Source organism: Phoenix dactylifera, chromosome 10 (genome assembly GCF_009389715.1).
Source record: "Phoenix dactylifera cultivar Barhee BC4 chromosome 10, palm_55x_up_171113_PBpolish2nd_filt_p, whole genome shotgun sequence".
Lineage (NCBI taxonomy): Eukaryota > Viridiplantae > Streptophyta > Magnoliopsida > Arecales > Arecaceae > Phoenix > Phoenix dactylifera.
In genome coordinates, this window is record NC_052401.1 from 6,953,054 (window position 1) to 6,959,814 (window position 6,761).

Sequence of the window (6,761 nt, forward strand, 5' to 3'; positions counted from 1 at the left end):
AACCCATGATGAGGACAAGAGAGAAGCAAATCTTTAAATCTCTCCCAGCATTCATAAAATGTTTCATGGTCTTTTTACTGGAAATTACTAATGTGCCTTTTCAAAAAATTAGTCCTTTGTGCGGGAAAGAACTTTTTTAAGAATTCTCTTTGCATATCATGCCATGTTCCTAACGATCTTGGTCTCAAGGAGTTCAGCCATGTTTTGGCTTTATCCTTCAAGGAAAAAGGAAACAAGGTTAATTTAAGGACATCTTCCGATACATTTGGCACTCTAAATGTGATGCTAATTTCCTCAAAATCCTTAAGGTGAAGATAAGGATTCTCGGATTCCATTCCATGATACTTTGGCAGCAATTGAATTACTCCTGGTTTGATTTCAAAGTGTCCTACATTTTCAGGAATAATCATGCATGAAGGTTGACTAGTCCTAGTGGGATGTAAATATTGTCGAAGTGTCATAACTGGGGGTCTACCTTCATCACCATGGTGACTTCCTACATCATCAGGAAAATTTGCCATCTCACAAGGTGTGAGATACTGCGAAGGAATTTCAAGGATGTGTCCTAAGGGATGATCTAAAGTTGTACGACTTAATCGACCGGTATCGTCCCTATCCCAACCTAGCATACAAAATTTAATTAATATTTTTTTAATGTTTTTTTAAATAAATATAAATATAAGTACCAACTAAAGATACCCTAAAACTACACCCTAAGACAAAAATCTATTCACAATCAAACATGCAACTAAACATTATACCTCAATTTCTAATATTTTTCTTAAATTTCTAGACAGCTCCTAACTGGTTTGAAGAGGGCACCTAAGCCTCCAATCCGGTCTAATGAACCGAGTTGACCAGGTAAGCTCCCAGGTAAGTGGAGGGGTCACGATGCGTTCGCAAAGGTCCCACTTAAAACCCACTTGCCTCGAACAGATGAACTGTCTCCCTTATAGGGACAAAGCTTGCCTAGACATCAACTAAGCCACAGAGCGAAATTGGTGCAACTTTCGGTGGTCTTCATCCTATTGAGCTCGAATGTCCTTAGGGGCCAACGTCTAGTTGATTTTAGTTAAGCTTAGGATATTTATGCAATGGGGTGATTTTTGGGCTAAGGACGAGGGATGAAATTCCGACCTTATCTTTTTAAATGGGTTCAGCCCTTAGAGTATTTTATGCTGATGCCATATACTATATGCAACAATCAAGAGATTTTTTTTTAATATTTTATGACATGACATTAAATTTCATTGAATAGGTGATCAAGCAAATTATTTATTTATTTTTTTTTAAATTTTTAATTAGCAACAAGGGTTAATGAGATATGATAACAATAAAATTCCGATCTAAAACAATTAAATGCAGAAAATTCAAAACAGACAACAGCAAGTTTTCGTATTAACTGATAGTCTTAAAAGTTTCAGAATGTCAATCAGACCGTTCAGATGAAAGAAACACAGGTCCTGCACCTGACGACCAATTTGAGTTCAATCAGACGGTTAATTTCCTTGATATCAGAGTTTGATGCAGACTGTGCAGGGAATAAAAAAACAGCAATAAAGATTTTTTTTTCAAAGAAAAAGACTAAATACTAAGATACTGATTAAATCTAAAATTATACTAATAAATCAGCCGGTCCCCGGCAACGGCGCCAAAAACTTGATGCAAAATTAAAATTGTTCTCCCAAGTGCAGGAGAATCGCACAAGTAGTAAAATCTCGGGAGTCCGAGGTCGAATCCTCAGGGAACGATCTATAGATTATTAGCGTAATTTTTAGATGTAATTTTCAGTTAAATAAATTTGTGGATTAAAATGATGTTTTTGGTTTTCAGAAATTAAATGCAAAGAATAATAAACAAAATTCAATGAAATAGAAATGGTTAGGGATCCGGAATCCCCCTTGACAATATTGCATTCAAGAAATAAACTTGGTAATTCTCGATCAAGGATCAAATAAATAAAATAGTTTCAATCATGAAATATATCTTTTGAATACATGAACTCAATGTCTAAGCATTCATCGTGCCAGTTATGTCTACGACAAATCAAATATCAGAGCAATCCATGCATCAATAAATATAAAACATGATGAATCTATCTAATAAAAAATATGAGAGAATCAGAACATATGAAAAGATGTAAATCCATTAAAACCAAAGTTCAGAGTTTACTTCAAGAAAGTAACAAGTCAAGGGTTCTCCCATCACCCTAGACCAAAGGGATTAGCCGGCCATCAACATGAAAAATCTCCCCTGTTCCTCTTTCCCCTTTTTTTTTCTTTTTTATTTTCGGAACAGGGCCTCCCCTGTTTCTCTCCTCCTCTGTTTTTTTCTTTGTTTTCAAATGAGAGCTCCCCCTGTTTTCCTGCCGAATGAGGGATATATAGCTCCCTCTGTTTGCCAGCCGAGATAGGTATCAAGTCCCCCTTTTCCTCGCACGCGCTGGGAGGCGTTGGATGCGGCTGGAACTCGGGAGAAGCTGGATTGCGATCGCTTGCATTGCGGGATGCTCCAACGCATGAGATCCGAAAGATGCGCTGGTGGGGAGAAAGATCCGGGAGCTTCGCGGATGAGGCGGAAGAAGTGGGATGAAGTCGGAACTCAGGGATTGTGAGATCTGATCGTGGAATCCGAAAGCTAGAGCGCATGAGATGCGTGGGAGGATCAGTCGGACGCGTGGGAAGCTGGTAGAAGGGCCTTGGATGCATGGGAGATGAACCGTGGACGGCTGGACTTTGCTGGGATGGTGCACGCGGAGAAGACGGGAGGATTGCAATTGCTTGCATCGCGGGAACACGTGAGAATGGGGCACGGACGCTGGGACTCGGCTGCTTGGATGCGTGGGTGATGAACCTGGACGGGAAGAAGGCTCATGGACGTTGTGATATGGGCTCGGCTGAAGCACGGATGTGTGCAGGATTCCTTCAAATGGACTTAGTCGAAATGGGGAGGACATGCTGCTGCTGGATGTGGTTGCAACTGGGACTGACCTCATGTGGTTGACTAGTCACCTACTATGATGCATCTTTTTGAACCCAATGTGCATTTTAACTTTGATTTCCGATCACCTGCACCCCACAAAAATATAATATTAATACAACACTTCTATCATTATTTGTTAGCAATAATACTAATTTAAGTGATGTGTAGATTGCACTTTTGTGCTCTCATCACTAAGTTTCGAGAATGTGGTCTACAACATGCCATAAAATTGGATAGGTTATTTAGAGGTACTAGTGCCACTGGGGAGGGGGCCTGGGCACCAGCTTTACTGGTGCAGGAGGATGTTGAGGACACAATTGGAGTATATGAGAGGTTGGATGGGGTTAATAATGATACGTTTGAGGGCTTAGGTGACTCAGATGAGGACCATCATATGATTGCATATAAAATTGATGATGTTCCCACTGATAATTTTAATGTTAACCTTACTCTTGCATCTGATGCTATCCAAGAGAGAGGAAAGAAGAGAGTTAGCTCTACTTTGCATGATAAGAAATGCAAGAAGGTTGGGGGTGCTGCACAACTATCTCAGCAATTGAGTCGTCTTATTGATGCAGTGGAGAAGAGAAGTACAGTGCCATCCAAAATGATTGATAAACCTGGACGTAGTATCGATGAGGTGATGGACGTAGTGCATATGATGCCTGAGATGGTAGCACAACCTGAATTGCTTTTGATTGCTGCTGAGGTGCTCCTTAAAAGAGAACATCGAGAGATGTTTATGGCTCTTCGAGATACCAATCTTCGAATTGAATGGCTCAAGCGAATGTAAAACTTACATAAGTAGTTGTTGACGTACTATTATGGCAATATGTTTTGTAGTTTTAATTATGAACTTCTATTATAGAATGATGATGGACTATATGTATTTGTGGCATCTCTTGGATAATGTATCGTGGATGCTATTGATTTTATGGATATTATAGATATTATAGATGTTATGATTTTATGATATTATATGTATTTGCATTATATATTTATATATCATTTGTTTTATTTGCTACAGATGTTTTATTTTTTGCATAATATGTTTTCTACAGGTATGGGCAGTATTGACAATAGTTCTGAGGAGAATTATTCCAATGAAGATGAGATAGTTGATGATGATAATTATAATATTCTACTAACTGCAACTGTTGGTATGGTTACTGAATATTACACAAAATATATTGAAAAGGAGCCTTGTAGGACCTCTTATCAAACCGGATACAAGTTTGTATCAGAAATTTTACATGGCAATCCATATAGATGCCAACAACAATTTCGAATGGAAAAACATGTATTTATTAATCTGTGCATGGAATTGAAAATCAAATATGGTTTAAAGGCTTCTAGATATATTCCTGTTGAGAAGCTGGTGTCTATGTTTTTGATGATTCTATGACATGGTTTTGGGAATAGGATGGTTCAAGAAAGATTTCAACATTCCGGAGAAACAGTTAGTAGATATTTCACCCATGTTTTAAATGATGTTTTAAGGATGTCCAAGGATATTACTAGCCCGCTGGATAAAGAGTTCAAAAATATTCCAAGTAAAATCCGCGATGATAGTCGTTGGTGGCCTTATTTTAAGGACTGCATTGGAGCAATTGATGGCACCCATATACCAGTGAAAATTTCTCCATCCAAACAAGTATCATATATTGGCCGAAAAGGGATTCTTACACAAAATGTTATGGCTTGTTGTGATTTTGACATGCGTTTCACTTTTGTTGTGCTGGATGGAAAGGTACTGCTCATGATACTCGTATTTTTTTAGATGCTATACACAGAAAAGAGCTCCAATTTCCACACCCACCTAGAGGTATGCATTTTAATTAAATATATTATAATATAGACGTATGCATATTAATTAAATATATTATGATTGCAAGTATACTTTTTTAACTTTCATTAAATATATTAAAATACTAACTCATATATATATATATATATATATATATATATATATATATATATGCAGGTAAATATTATTTGGTGGATGCAGGATATCCTCACACGTTGGGATATATGGGGCCTTACAAAGGGGAGAGATATCATTTACCAGATTTTTGACGTGGAAGTCAACCAAGGGGTATGCATGAAATCTTTAATCATGCACATTCCTCCCTGAGATGCACTATTGAGAGGACATTCTGCAGCTGGAAAAGTAGATGGAGAATGTTGAGTACTGTTGCTGGAAATTGGACCCGGGGGCAATCTTCGGTCGAGGAGAGGGAGCGGGAGGTGGTTACTCACGGTGGGGCGGTGGTTCGTCGACGGGCGGCGTCCTCCGTCTGGGGCGATCGGCGAGAAGGAGCGGCTGATTCCCGCGGCTGGGCGACGATCCGACAGTGGGCGGCGTCCTCCGTCTGGGTACCTGCACACGAGCCGGTAGCCGGGTCTCCCGGCGCCGGCCCTCCGACGCTCAAGTCAGGGAGGGGGCAAATCGTGTAGAGTAGAGGTAAACGGTGCGCCTCCTCAGTATCGATTTCCAACCCCCTTTTATAGACCGGGGGTCGGTTTACCTGCGATGTAACGGGGCGAAGCCGTAGTACGGCTCGGCATGTCGTTCAGGTCGGCGCTTGGTCAGGCGAATAATTGCACTGATGTCGGCGATGAGGGCGTTGTACAACCCGAACTAGCACGCTACCAGGCGAATTTATTGCATCAGTGTCGGAGGTATGGCCGAGATCAGAGACTTATCACAGTTGACTAGACTCTGCTGGGCTTATTTGCCGTGGAGAGCTGGGAGTCCATAGATGACAGGAGTCACGTGCATTAATTGTTGAGTGAGCCGGAGATCCACATTTATTGTGGAGTAAGCCGGAGATCCGCATTTATTGTGGAGTAAGCCGGAGATCCGCATTCATTGTGGAGTAAGCCAGAGATCCATATTTATTGTGGAGTAAGCTGGAGATCCATATTTATTGTGGAGTGTGCCGGAGGATCACAGCGGTCATGCGCAATAAATGCCGAAGGGGCGTCATAGTACGGTCTCTGGCCGGACCTCGGAGACGTATAGCCGTAGTAGGTGGCTGACAAAAGTAGGCCTCGGGCATTGGGGTTTCTCTTAGGTCGGAGGTTCCGAGTTCGGGTGCCGACTTCGGCCTTCCAGGGTCGACGATTGTGCGGCTTCTTTGGGGCATTCGTGTCATTTGGGGGAAAAACCTTATTCCCCCAACACTACCCCCCGACTTCCGAGTTCGAGCGGCTTGTGGGCTCGGACGTAGGAAGTAAAGTCCATCGTTAAAGTTGGGGGGCGAACTTCGTCCGCACCCTCATGTTTCTTGGAATTTTCGTGGTAGGACCTGCGCCCTTGGGCGTTTCGAGGTTACTTTGTTCGGCGAATTAATGATGGGGTCCATATCCCTACGTCTTTCAAGGCGACTATAGCGGGGGCGGTGTCTCTTGGATTACCGAGGTTGGTTTGTGAGGCGGACCCAGGATGAGGGTCCTCGGGTTCGACGGGGTGGCGCCTCGGCCCCACAATCGAGAATTCCCGCTCATCAATGAGCGTGCCATTTTGGGTTTCAAAACGGACACGCGGCATGACCAGGGGTCGGACGCTTCCGATTTCGTGTTACCGGGTCATAATTTCGGAGGAGTGGAGGCCACACCGGGGCTCCACGTGTCCCAGATTTTATTAAACGAGGGGAGCGGGGGTGCCGTCCGCTCATTCTTCGAGGCGATGGGGTTCTGTGGACCCATAATGAGGTCCCGAGATCCGATGGGACAACACTTTGATTTCGTATTCGATTTATTGATCCGGAGTGGAT

The 6,761-nt window shown here is 42.2% G+C and overlaps 1 pseudogene; it reads left to right on the forward strand.

The window, feature by feature from the left end:
• Positions 1–98, forward strand: LOC120112283 (annotated as a pseudogene).
• The last annotated feature ends 6,663 nt before the right edge of the window (positions 99–6,761 follow it).